The 14,475-nt window shown below is 48.3% G+C and overlaps 1 protein-coding gene across 12 annotated transcripts in view; it reads left to right on the forward strand.

Annotated features, from left to right (window-relative positions):
- Nucleotides 1–14,475, forward strand: part of AFAP1L2 (actin filament associated protein 1 like 2) — a 109,941-nt gene that overhangs the window by 49,259 nt on the left and 46,207 nt on the right. The gene's annotated exons all lie outside the window — the stretch shown is intronic.

Below are 14,475 nucleotides of genomic sequence, written 5' to 3' on the forward strand. Positions count from 1 at the left end.
CCCAGACCCGACAGAAATTTTTTGAAACGGTATGTGCCTTTATTAGATGGTATGCATTCAAATATTTTCTACTACATATATTTAAAAGACTTTATTTTTAGAGCAGTTTTAAGTTCACAGCAAAACTCAGCAAAACTTTTTTTTTTTTTTTTTAAAGCTACCACTGCTAATGCACTGAATTAACAGCACAGCCCACCTAAAAAGCCCATAGTTTCCAAAGCACTGCTGTGGGCCCTGTAGTGGGGACCATGGAGAGTCGCACAGGGATGTGAGCGTCAGTCAGAAAAAAGAGAGAGGAGAGCCGGGCACGGTGGCTCATGCCTATAACCCCAGCACTTTGCGTGAATCCGGGAGGTGGAGCTTGCAGTGAGGTGAGATCGTGCCACTGCACTCCAGCCTGGGCGACAGAGTGAGACTCCGTCTCAAAAAAGAGAGAGAGAGAGAGAAGAGAAAGGCTTCTGCGGGGGAGGCAACCTCCCCCCACCCGCATCCATCCCTAGGCCTGCTATACTCCACTGTGGTTTAAATAGCACCGATTACAGCCATACCCCTCGGTGTTTGTTGACCATCGTCAGCAGTTTTCTAGTGGTTTGGCCACGGTTTATCCAGGATAATTACCTGGTCCTGTCGATTTTGTGCTTGGACTTTTCAAAGGGAGCAAGAAAGTTAGATTCTATGGGGCCATTGTATGACCTTGAAAAATTGGGGTATGCCTTATATAGGGAATGGTTTATATGGAGCCACCATTTGTTCAACCTTCACTTCTATATTAAAAAAGGCCTTTTGGTCATCAGTGACTAAAGTCTAGCTTATGTGAAAAAGGGAATTTGTTGGTTCTTGTAGATGGCAGGTGCGAAGTTAGCTTCAGGCATGGCTGGACCTACGGACCCTAGCTATGTGGTCAGGGCTTTGTCTCTTTCTCTAGTTATTAGCTTTGTTCCTTCTGAGCACTGGCTTAATCCTTAGACTGGAAAAAGAGCGGTTTCCTCTAACTCCAATTATGCATCCTTGTGGCTTGCAATCCCCAAGAGAAGAAAGATCTCTTTCTCCCAAAGCCCATATAGCAAATCCCAGACAACAGTCTTGCTTGAATTAGTTGAACTCATCACCAGGGCGTGAGGGATGGCCAGACCTCAACTACATCCCCTTCTCCTATGGCTTAGGTGGGGCCTTTCAAATCTGAACCATATGGGATAGGTCCTCTCATTATACAAAGAAGGAGAAAAATAGACCAAATGATTAATTTCCACTCAATATTGATCTCTGACTTCTTCAAGGCTTAAGAGGACTGGTTTCAAGTTGATGTGGTTCAGATAAAGGAATTACACACAGGCTCTCTCCTGATTATTGGTTATTGTCCATTAGAGGTGCTACGATCAGCAGAAGCAAGTTAGTCTAAGCTTGACAGCCATTCAGAACCACCTGCTATATTAAAATTGCTCCTTTGTGTGGCGGCTTTTGCTCTTCCACACTTCCTAATATTAAGGATCATTTTAGGCAGATCCTTTTCTTGTGGTGCCTCATAATTTAACAATCACGTTCCATCCATTTCATCAGCTATTTTGGCCTCTAGGTTCTGGCCCCTGGCACTGAGGACTCAGGCACAAAGGTTCTGGGATGGCATTCTTTCCACAGCTGTCGTTCTCCATAAGCCAAGAGTTGCAGCTTCCACTCTTGTATCTCCCATCAGGCTACCCCAGAGGGCTCCACAATCTTGAAATCCATCAGCACTCCCTGGAATAAGTGAAGGTCTTTCTTTACATCCTTCTGTCTCCCAAGATGCCATGCCTCTGCTCTACTTGGCCTCCTGGGTCTTTGGAATTCCCCCTTCCATTTCCACCCTTTTTTTCCTAAGGCTGGTGGAAGTTTGTCTTCGCTGTCCTCTATTCACTTATCCTCTGTCCCCCACCCCAGGACTTGGTGACATTATATCCCAGGCTTCTCAAGTTGCTTTTATCTGGATCTTTCCCCACACTTTGCTGTCCTTAGAATGTTTTTGAAGTCCACTCTCTGTACAGTCTGTTTTAATAAGCAAATCCTTACCAATGTAAGGTCGACTCAGAGTAATGGAATAAACTCTAGGCTTGGGGCTAGAAGGACCTGTTGATTCTAAGCGCTGAGACTTGCTGTGTGACCCTGGTGGAACCACATGGCCTCATTTGGCTTCAAATCTGGGGATGGTAATACCTACTTCACAGAATGAACTAGAATTGGATCTGCAGACTGCCTGGTCCAGATTTTGGGGTCCAACAATGTGCTAGTAGTTCACTCTGAGTTTGCAAGCAAAGGAAACCTAATTCAGGCTGGCTTAAACAAACAAATAGGGTGCTTTGGCCACATATTACTGAGTGGTATAGAAGAACAGCTAGTTTGAGTCATGGCTGAATCTAAGTGCTGAAATGATGCTGTCAGGAATCTCCAGGCCCCGTTTCCCTCCTCAGGCAGACTGTTTCTGGAGATGGCCACAGAAGTTGCAGGCCAACATTCTATAAGCTCAACCCTGAGGAAGGAGAAGCCCACTTCCTAGTAGTTCCAGGAAGAGTCCCATGGCTGGTGCTCATTGGCTTGGCTCTGGTCATGGGTCTGTCTCTAAGCCAATCATTGTGGCTGGGGAATGAAATGCTCTGACTGGTTAGGTCCAAGGTCATGTGACTGCCCATGGAGTTGGGTGTGGAGTTTTAGTTCCACAAGTATAGACAGTAAGGAAAGGGGGTTTCCCAAGGGAAATTTGGCTCTAAATATGAGTGAATGGATGAGGCGGAAGGGGGAAAAGCAACAGGTATCCACTGTACACACTCATGGATTATTCCTTCCAGGGCAGTGTTGATAGTGCTGTGCTGTTTGCCGAAAGGAACACTGCCTGTTGTGGCTGTCGGAGGAGTGGAAAGGGGGCAGACAGGCAGAAGGATGGAGAAAAACACCAAAGGACCTGGTAGCCACCTCTCAAATCATAGCCTCGAGCTGACTCTCATTCTTTCGACCTGTTTCTAGTGTTGGCTTTAACCTGTTGAAACCTGGGCTAAGCTACGGAAAACTTTGAAAACCTTCACTCGTTCATTCTCAGTACTGTGTGTTTCTATGAAGGTGGTTTCCTGCAAGGGTTTAACCCAAATTCCTCCTCACCTGCCCCTGTTGCTGTCTACCAGAACATAATTTAGCAGTCCTGTAAAATCAAACAGGACATCTCCAGTTGCCTTATTATTTTTTTTTTTTTAAATTTGGAGACAGAGTCTTGCTCTGTCACCCAGGCTGGAGTGCAGTGGCTCCATCTCAGCTCACTGCAACCTCTTTCTCCCTGGCTCAAGCGATTCTCCTGCTTGAGCCTCCCGAGTAGCTGGGACTACAGGCCTGCACCACCATGCCCAGCTAATTTTTTGTATTTTTAGTAGAGACGGGGTTTCACCATATTGGCCAGGCTGGTCTCAAAGTCCTGACCTCAGGTGATCTGCCTTCCTTGGCCACCCAAAGTGCTGGGATTACAGGTGTGAGCCGCTGCACCCAGCTTACAGCTGCTTTTTCAAAGCTGTCTGCTAGAATTGTAATGTGTGTGTGTGTATTTAGAATCTATGGAGAGTTTTTTCTACCACTCCTATAGGAGGAATGAGGATTTTATTTAGCAACTAACATTTAATTTAGTATAAGCACTTTAGGAGGTTATTTTGTGATCTTCACATTAATCCCACGAACTAATCCCTAGGTACTATTATTAGCCCTATTTTACAAACCAGGAAACTGAAGCATAGAGAGGCTCATTAAGCTCCCCAAGGCCACGCAGCCAGTATATGGTGCAGCCAAGAGTGAGTCGAGATGTGGAACTAATATTTAGGCAATTTGAATCTGGAATGTGGTACCTGTGGGAAGGGTGGAGGTGGCTGCTTCTTGCAAGATCAAGAACCCAGGGCAAGGGGAACTTGACTCTTAGGGCACTTCTGGTTCAGAGGGAGCATAAGTTCAGCTGAGAGACACTGCAGGTTCCAGCAGCCACCAGGGGCCAAAGAGGCTTGGGGCAGGGGGGTGGCCCAGGAGGCCTTTGTTTCTCCTGCCCAGGTTCCTTGAAGCCCCAAGGAAGGGCTTTTGCCTGGTGGTCCGGTGGGCACCTAATCAGCCTCATGTGCCTCCCCCCGGCTGACTCCAATGTCAGAGTGGTGGTCATTTTGGATTGCTGGGGCTGATTTTGACCTACTCGGAGGCAGGGGCCTGGACAGGATGAAAAGGTCCCGACCAGCACATCAGTCCAATGGTATCTCATTAGTTTTGCCAAATGCTGGAAGGAAACAGTAAATCTGGACATACGGTGATTTTTCCCCTTCCATCCGTCTTTAATATGTGTCTTTTTTCTCTGGTACAAATATCAAGTAAACAGGGACAACCTTAGATTTACGGCTCCAAATGAAAAACATAGCGGCCACTGCACAACTTCTTTTCTCTGCGTAAAAACTCCATGCTCTTCTGTGTTGAGGAACGGGGGAGGCTATAAAGAAGGAGTGAAAATTTCCCATAGCCCCCTCCACCAAAAGATAATTGCCGTTATCATTTTCCAGCCTTCTTTTTTCCTATCCAACACAGCCTTTCCAATGTGAACTCGAGTGACCCCCGTCAGCCTCTTGTTCTGAGGCTAAAATGGTTTGTGCTGGTTGTGGGACTTGCTGCGCAGGGAGATACCCAGGCAAACCTTTGTGCCTCCCACCCGCATAACTGGCCCCCGCTGGCTCTGAATGAAGCCACTCTTCTGGTAGATTGCATTTAAGGAATGTCTTAAATGGGCTGAGGAACAAAGGCCTCCCGGGACCCAAAGCCTCTTTGTCTGGCCTGGACCCTGGTGGCCACTGGAACCTGGAGTGTCTCGAGTCTGCCCTCACGTGCCCTCTGAACTGCTAGAGTGCCTCAGGGGTCAGGTTTCTTTCACCCCGGGTTCTCTCTGCTTCTGATCCCTAGGGGAGCAAGCCACCTCCATGCCCTTCCCACCTGTACCCTTGAGAAAATTCTCCCACCAGAGTACCATCCAAGAGTGAGATGCCTCCTGTCCTTCCAGCCCATCAGCTGCCAGGGGCTGCCTCTGGTGGCTCATTTTAGAGATGTTAACTGGCCCAGATGGGACTTGTGAGCCCTTTGCCCACGTCTACTGGACTGACCAGCCCAGACCCTTTAAATAGGGGAGCTTTCGTTAGTGAAGGCAGGTGGTATGTGTCTATCTGTTTAGAAGCCTTATGTTCAGCAGATGTTCTCCAAGCACTGACCCTAGCAAAGAACTATCTAGGCACAGTGGGAGAGAGGAAATCAAACCAGAAGATATGGTCCCTACCCACACAGAGCTTTCGATTTCATTTGGGGACAAAGGACTTGCATCCATGGGACAACAGAGAACAATAAAGACGACTGAATTGTCAAGTAACAGCCCTGTGTGCTATTGGGCTGGATGGACAGGCAGTGCTTCTGGGCAGTTCCAGACAGAGTGGATGTGGCCCTTGGTAGGACTGAGGTCTTTTCTCCTTCTGTGTGCTTGGTTTCGTGTCTTCAGCTGTGACTGTCTGAATTTTCAAAGGCCCTATCTGAGAAGCTCTGGTTCCAGCTGGCTCCTAGGCTGGGGTTGGAATTCTGCTTTTGGGGAGTTTTGTTCCATTGGAAAGGTCGGCAGTGAGCAACTCGAGTTGTTTTTCCAGTAGTGCAAGCCACGGCCCAGCATCTGTCCTGTCTCAGTTTCAACGGCTAATCTGGGAATGCGGAGGGTGGGCTGTTCTGGGGAAAGTGTTTGAAGTGATGAGACTCAAAGATAGGTGAGAAAAAGCAGATCTTGCAAAGATGATGGCAAGATGACCCTTGCAGGCCAGGCTTGGTGGGAGCAGAGCATTCACAGTGCTAGCAAGTGAAGCAAACCCCCCCGTCCCCCTCGCCATTTCTTGGAGATGGAGATAAAGAAAAACTTCTTGAGTATTTACACTGGAGAAAGTTATTTACATTTCTGGCTCAGTTTACTGGGTTTCAAGCAGACAGAAATGACTACAGTCTGCTTTGGGTGCTGATTTTCAGGGATAAGAGCTTAAGCAGGACAAAAAAACTGAGTACAGTGATATGTAAACATATAGATATCTTGAGACATCTTGACCCTTGCTTTCTACACTGTGTTCTTTTTTTTTTTTTTTTTCCAAGAGACAAGCTCTCATTATGTTGCCCAGGCTGGATTTGAACTCCTGGGCTCAAGCAATCCTCCCACCTCCAGGGTAGCTGGGACTACAGGTGCATGCCACCACACCTGGCTCAGCCTTCTTTTTTCTTTTTTCTCTTTTCTTTTTTTTTTTTTTTTTTTTTTTTTTTTTTTTGAGACCGAGTTTCACTCTTGTTGCCCATGCTGGAGTGGAGAGCAATGGTGCGATCTTGGCTCACTGCAAACTCCGCCTCCTGGGTTCAAGTGATTCTTATGGTTCAGCCTCCTGAGTGGCTGGGATTACAGGTGTGTGTCATCACGCCCAGCTTAATTTTGTATTTTCAGTAGAGGCAGGGTTTTGCCATGCTGGCCAGGCTGGTCTCAAACTCTTGACCTCAAGTGATCCATCTACCTCGGCCTCCCAAAGTGCTGGGGTTACAGGTGTGAGCCACCGCACCCAGCCCCAGCCTGGCCTTCTGCACTCTTACTGTCCAGAAGGAAAAGGACTTTAGGAGAAAACATATTTTGAAGTATATCTGACTTTTTTTTTTTTTTTTTTTTGAGAAGGAGTCTCGCTCTGTCGCCCAGGCTGGAGTGCAGTGGCGCGATCTCGGCTCACTGCAAGCTCCGCCTCCCGGGTTCACGCCATTCTCCTGCCTCAGCCTCTCCGAGTAGCTGGGACTACAGGCGCCCGCCACCACACCCAGCTAATTTTTTGTATTTTTAGTAGAGACGAGGTTTCACCGTGGTCTCGATCTACTGACCTCGTGATCCACCCGCCTCGGCCTCCCAAAGTGCTGGGATTACAAGCGTGAGCCACCGCGCCCGGCCTGAAGTATATCTGACTTTCTATAACAGGCGTGAGCCTAGAAAGTTCTACATGTAGGTCAGAAGCATCATATAGGAGCACTTTGAAAGTTTGCATTTTAAGGAACTTTGCACATAATTTTATTAGGTAAAAAGACTTCGTAAAGCAAATCATCACAACTTTAGCTAGGTAGTTCTTGAACTTGGCTGTGCATTAGACTCACCTGGGAAGATTGAAAAGTGCTGCCCCAGGTCACACCCAGAGGAATGACAGCAGAATCTCTGGGGGTGCACCCAGGCATCAGGATTCTTGTAAGTTTCCCCAGTGATTCCAGTGTGCAGCCCGGGCTGAGAATCACTGCTTTACCTCTTGTATGCATGTCTCTGAGTGGCCACACATTACGTGAACTTAAAGTAGAGCACGCCCTGTAAAGTCAGCAGTGAGGTGCCTTTGAGAGCATGGCAATCTGGTGTGGGAAAGCAGGAACTGCTGTTCTGTGCAGAAGTGCCCAGCAGAGGGGCTATAAAGATTCTTCCTACATCTACATGATGGAATGCTATGTAGCAAGAAAAAGGAGCAAACTTCTCATGCATTACAACCTGGATGAATCTCATATGCCTTATGTTAAGTAAAAGAAGTCAGATTCCAAAAGCTATTCCTGCTGCCATGCTGTGGGAGTAGGGAGGGGGCTGCCTATAAAAGGCACAAAGAAACTTTCTCGGGTAGTGCAAAGGTTCTGTGCCTAACACAGCTGAGGGTGTTTGTCAAAACAAATAGAATTGCACAGTAAAAACAGGAGCATTTACTGTATTTAAATTATATCCCAATAAAAAAGTTTTTTGTTTAAAAAAGCCATTGCTTTATCAACAATGAATGGGTAAGTAGAATGTAGTATATCCATATAATAGAATTGTATTCAGTCTTAAGAAGGAAGGAAGTAGCCATACCTACTACAACATGGATGAACCTTGAAAACATAATGCTAAGTGAAAGAAGCCAAATGCAAAATGTATATGAAATACCCAGAATAGGCAAATCCACTGGACTGAAAGCAGATTTGTGGTTGCCAGCATCTGAGCCTGGGGGAAATAGGGAAGTCACTGCCTAATGAGTTCTCCTTTGGAACTGTAGTTCCAAAAAAAGGTCTGGAACTAGATAGTGGTAATGGTTGCACACATTGGGAATCTTAACACCACTGAACTGTAAACTTTAAGATGGTTAAAGTAGTGAATTTTATATTATCTATATTTTACCATCACAAAAACAAAGAAGGCTGGGTGTGGTGGCTCACGCCTGCCATCCCAGCTGTTTGGGAGGCCAAGGCAGGAGGATCCCCTGAGGCCAGGAGCTCAAGACCAGCCTGGGCTGCATAGCAAGACTCTGTCTCTACAAAAAATTTAAAAATTAGCAGGGCGTGGTGGTACATGCCTGTAGTCCCAGCTACTTGAGACTATATAGTCTCAAGTGGTACATGCCTGTAGTCCCAGCTACTCAAGGAGAATCACTTGAGTCCAGGAGGTCGAGGGTGCAGTGGGTCATGATTGCACCACTGCACTCCAGCCTGGATGACAGAGCAACACCTTGTCTCAAAAAAAAAAAAAGTAAAGTAAAATAAAAATAAGAAAAAAATCCCACTTTCTATGAACAGGCCAGACATATAGTAGGTACGTGGTAAAGGCTGACTCAGTGTTTTACATTTTTGAAGACAAGGGGCATTTGCTCTGAGGTCACCCTTCTTAAGTGGTATGAGGAGTGTATTCTTCCAGAAGCTCATCTTGAGAACTTGAGAGCTGTCTCTGATCAGGAGGAAGACCTTCGACATTTTCCACCCTCCCTGGCATCTACAGGATGCTGTTGCTTCTCACAGAAAGCTTCACGAGGCTCCTAACTCTGACTGCTCCCCAGCAGTTGGGCTCATGAGGATAATATACCCAGTGGCTTGATCTTGGGAACTGTTGGGGCAGAGGGGTGCAGTCTTGCTATATAAAGCGCAGGTCTGCTCAGTTTGACATTGGGAAGGAAAATCATGCTCCATCTCAGGTCTTCAGCAAATGCAGCTGAATAAATAAAAATGTGTGCATAAAACAGCAGGGAAACCGTGAAGAGTGGCTTTTTCGGCATGTTGGGAAGACGCTTATGGTTGGGAACTTAGTGGCCAAAAAGCAAGACAGCCTCAAGATGAGAAAAGCTGGGGGAGGAGGTCATCTGGAGGAAGAGCTTCACCACAGCCGAGGGCAATGAATCGAGCAGTTGAACCGCCCAGCCCTGCGTGGGCCTTGGAAGTCTCGAACAAGAATCTTATTGACCCTAAGCAGACAACCCTGAACTTTAACAGAGCCGGGATGGAAAGCCTGCACAAGGGCCTACAGTTTCCAGAATGAACAACACATTTATTTCTCCCTCCCTCCACGGGAGGACGAGGAAGAGACCAAAATGAAAGTGTGGGGGATGGTGGGGGAGAAAGGAAATGTGGTGAGCGAGTTCCAGGGCCTCAGGGCAATAGCCAGATTCCTCTAAGGGATGCCCACCCCTCCCAGCCCTGGGGGTTGATAAATGTCACTGAGGTTGGCACACTGGGGCCTTGCCTTTGTTGATTGTTATTTCCCCAAGCCTGTGGCTGGATCCCAAAAGGGTGTGTCTGGAGGAGAATCGCCGATGGCCTCCGGTGTGCTTAGCACCTTGTCGGACACCCAAATCTATAAATCTTGACCCTTGACCGGAAAGAGCTTCTGCCCTGGAGATAGACACACACCCAGATGACTATGGGCAACTGGTTTTGATAGTCCACAACCTAGGGAGTCAGACGCCAGCAAGAGAGCTGAGTGCTGCTGGTCACAGTGGCTTTATGGAGAAGGGGCCTGGCTGGACCTGGAACAATGATATGGATCCAGAGAGGAAGGGAAGGAACATCCTTCCCTTTTGACTCTCTCTCATCCTTGGGCCTGTGCTCCTTCAACCCTGGGGCTTCCCCTTCACCTGCCACAGCCTAGAAGAAAAGGAGGGTATCCACGTTGTCCTCAGCAGACAGCACCCAAGAGCTGCTCTCCCTGACACATCTGGCTGGCCCACCCGCTCCCCGATGGGCAGGCACCACAGCTGCCTGGTTCACCACGGTGTCTGATGGCTTTCCACGTCTCCACCACCCAGTCCCTACATCGGGCAGGCACCACGGCTGCCTGGTTCACCATGGTGTCTCATGGCTTTCCACGTCTCCACCACCCAGTGCCTACATCAGCAGGTCCTGTGGGCTCTCCCTGTCTCATGTCTCCAGTCCACTCTTTCTCTTCATCCCTACACCCTTTGCCTTGTGGAGTATGAAGGACTGATGGGCAGGGGCCATGACGCAGATACACTTTCCTGGCTCCCTGGGAATGACTACAGCCGACGGATGGATGGCAGACACAAGTGCTTTGAACTTGGATATGCTTGGATTTGATCCCCCATGCCACTGCTCATCAGGGATGTGGCCAAATTGGTTTGTAATCCAGCCTCCTTAGCTCATTCCCACAGCTGTGCACTTGCAGGGTGGTTGTGAGAATTGAGGTGGTAGGGGCACAGCTGATGGCTTGGTGCCCAGCTGCCGTGATTAGCTCACACCCTCATCATTCCGTATGCACTAATGAGTTTATCTAACTGTCCTCCCTGCCTCCACTGCCAGTCCCCTTCCATCCCTCCTCTTGAGGACCCACAGCTTCAGGATTATTCTCTCTAGTCTGCTTAAAGAACAGCCTTGCATGGCCCTGCAGAATAAGGCACTGACTCCTGAGCAGAACAATAAAACCCTCTTCATCTGCATCACCCCCAAACCACAGTTCTGGCCTCAGAGCCCACCTTCTCCCCTTTGAGGCCCACCCACACCCACCTCCATGCTCCATGTTCCCCCGATACACAGAGCCACTGGGTGGTTTCCCAAACACACATTACTTTCAGGGCTCAAGTTTTCTGAGCATCTCATCCCTTTTTCTTTCTTTCCTTTTTTTTTTTTTTTTTTTTTGAGATGGAGTCTTGCTGTGTTGCCCAGGCTGGAGGGCAGTGGTGTGATCTCAGCTCACTGCAACCTCTGCCTCCCAGGTTCAAGCGGTTCTCCTGCCTCAGCCCCCCGGGTAGCTGCAATTACAGGTGCACGCTACCACCCCTGGCTAGTTTTTGTATTTTTAGTAGAGACAGGGTTTTGCCAGGTTGGCCAGGCTGGTCTCGAACTCCTGACCTCAGGTGATCCGCCCACCTTGGCCTCCCAAAGTGCTGGGATTACAAACGTGAGCCACTGCACCCAGCCATCCCTTTTTCTTAAAATGCCTCTGCCCCTTTCCAGTGAGCTCCTATGCATTCCTCAATGACGAGCTACAATTCCTTTCCCTGATAAACTCAGTTTGCCTCACTTTCCTTATTGCATTGCTGGTCCTTGGAGACATCCCTGGATTAGTTCTCTTCTCACCCTGGGTTCACTAGGCCCCTGGAAGGGCTGAGGACCCCTTGGGGTCACCTTTGTCTCCCCAGGGCCAGGCCCAGCACTTTCCACCCTTTGGCTTGGTACATATTGGCTCACGTGAAATAGAAACAAAGGCTATTTTCCAGGAATTGGGCAGCTTTTGGGAATAGCCAAGGATGCGGAAGTGAAAAGAGACTTACAGTTTTTATGGGGTTTTTTTTTTTTTTTTGAAGTGGCAGCAGAGGGACAGCCTTGAGAAGTTCAGAAGTCAGGAAAAATGCAGCTTGAGACCCCGATTGCCTTGCAAGGCCCTTTCACTTTCCCTTGTCCCCTGAAGCTGAGTTCAAGGCTCACTGTCGTTGTCCTCAATTTATTTTCCCTGGTTTGGCTTCTTTAAGCTCACTACTTTTGAGTTCCTGTGGCCGACAGGAAACTCACGAATAGCTGTTAGAAACAAAACGCAACGCAAGCTAAGCCCTTGAAGTTGGGAGAACATGCTTTATTCTTTCTTGTAAATGCTTCTGTGGGCCAGCCTAGCAGATGCTGCATCAATGCTCGTGGACTTCATAGTAGGAAATGTTTGTTTGCAGACCATCAGGGCTCACATTTATAAAGCTGGATTATGGTCCCTCCTGACTTTATCTCAGACAAGAGTTGGAATTTTGCCACCATCGCCCCACTTTCATTTCCTTGTTTAATTCAGTTTCTCCGCCTTGGTGTTGTCTCCCGTTCTTCTCCGGTTCGGCTCAGTCATCCAGGCCCAGCAGCACCATTGCCTTGGATGAGGGTGCGGTGATGCTGGCAGTGTGGCTCTTGGCCCTTGGTGAGCAAGTCTGGTCACAGCAGGGCGTGGGGCTGAGGCCTCCAGCTCCAGCAGAGAAGCTCCCCTGGGTCAGATGGTGGGAGGCCCTACTGGTTAAGGTCAAGGTCAACAGGGCAACTTTTGCCAGGGGCAACCTCTAGTGATGCCCATAGTAACTGATCCCGCCGATGCTTCTCTGTCTGCTGAGAAGCTCCTGTGGCCCATGCTCTTTGGGCAAACACTTAACTACCTGGAAGAGCTTAGTCTCTGCCCTGCACTCTGGTGTGCCCAGTGCCAGCCTCTCTCCCTCCCTCCTTGCTGGTTATTTGTAAATCTGCTCAGTGTCATGGTGGGGCTGATCAGCAATGCCAGGGAGACAAAGGAGCAGGGGTGAGGTGAGCAAATGAACGCAGGCTTCCCACAAAGTGCCTGTTTCTCCTGAGCCACTGACTTGCCCCTAGGGTGACACAAATGAAGGGCTGCCCATGCAGGTGGGGAGCTCATGCTGGTCTGGAGCAGAGTGATCACGAGGAAAGCAGGAGGTGCCAAGGGTTCTGGATGGTGGGCAAGTTGCTGGGGTCCAGGTTTCAGAACAGCTCATTCATGCAGTAAACTCTAGGAGTTGTTTTCATGGAGGCCATTTAGGGGAAGAATTGTTTGGGTTCTCAGTGTTGTGACTCTATTATGTAAGCTAGATAAGTAGAGGAGAGGCTTTTTAAAATCCCATCTGTTCCAGTATTTTGGCTAGATAGGACCTGCCAGATACCTGGATTTTTAGTGGACTTCTCTTTACTCTTAATCCAGGCCACTAATTTATTTTTCTTATAATTCAGCCATGGAATTCTTTCATGTACAAAGTAAGTGGATAGATTTGCTTTGCTTTCATTTACTCATTTAGTCAACAAATATTTATTGGATATTGTGCTGGGCCCTGGAAATGTGAGCTCCGCACAAAGCCCGTCCTTGGAGCTTGCAGCTAAATGGTGACACAGACAGCTACACTATGCCACAGTCAGAGCTGTGAGAGGATGTCTCAGTTTCTTATTGCTGCAGTAACAAATTACCAAACTTAGTGACGTAAAGCAACACGAACTCATTAATTTACCGTTCTGGAGATCAGAATCTGAGAGGGGGCCACAGGGCTCTATTCCTCCTGGAGGCTGTAGGAAAGAGTCTACTTCTTCACCTTTTCCAGATTCCAGAAGCCACCTGTGTTGCTCGGCTCATGGTCCCTTCTTCCATCCCCAAAGCCAACATAGTAGCATCTTATCTCCCTGACTCTTACCCTCCTACCTCCCCCCTTATAAGGGCCACTGTGATTACACTGTGCTCACCTGCACAAACCAGGATAATCTCCTAATTAAATCACATCTGTGAAGTCCCTTTGCCATGTCAAGTAGCATATTCACAGATTCGAGGGGTTAGGTCATGGATATCATTAGGGGCCCAATATTTAGCCCACCACAGAGGCCAGTGCTGGTAACATGGATCTGTTAAAGAGGCCCAGAGAAGGTGTGTAAGGAGGAATGTTATCTAGACCAAGACCTGAGGTGTTACAGCGGATAGCTAGTTAGGTATGAGCAGGGCAGGAGAGGTCTCCCCACCCCGCCCCATACACTAGGAGTGTTGGATGACCACCAGGTGATGGTCAGGCAGTTGTTAACTGTTTCTCTAAAGGAATGATTGGTCACAGCTCGTGCCAGAGAAAGGCAGGCTCCTCATAGAAAACACCTGAAAGCAATCAGCAGCTTCCCAATAAGATCTCAGGAGCGGGAGAAGTAAGGCAAGATCCCAGAAGTATGCCAGCGTAGAAAACCCCAAGTCAAGCAGTCAAGCCTCACACTTGGTTTCTCAGGTCGCCCACGTAGCCGTCTTCCAAGTTGGACTTTGCTTCTTTTCCTTTCCTTACTGTTCTAAATCTTTCTAATAAACTTTCACTTCTGCTCTGAGACTTGTCTCAGTTTCCCCTTCTGCCTTATGCCCCTCAAATTCTTTCTTCTGAGGAGGCAAGAATTGAGGTTGCTGCAGATCTGTACGGATAACTACCACTGGTAGCACAGGGACAAGTGTGATTTAGCAGAGGGGGAGAAGACCATGTGTGAAGGCCAGAGAAGGAAAGAGGGGTGCTGTGTCTGGGCCGTGGAGTATGACGGTGACCACGGGGGAGGCTGCTGCAGTCTGCAGGGCTTTGGAGGCCAGGTGGGGCCTCTGAGGAACCAGGTGTGGCCTTTTTTTTTCTTTTTTTTTTTTTTTTTTTGAGATGGAGTCTCACTCTGTCGCCAGGCTGGAGTGCA

This window comes from Symphalangus syndactylus, chromosome 2 (assembly GCF_028878055.3).
Source record: "Symphalangus syndactylus isolate Jambi chromosome 2, NHGRI_mSymSyn1-v2.1_pri, whole genome shotgun sequence".
Lineage (NCBI taxonomy): Eukaryota > Metazoa > Chordata > Mammalia > Primates > Hylobatidae > Symphalangus > Symphalangus syndactylus.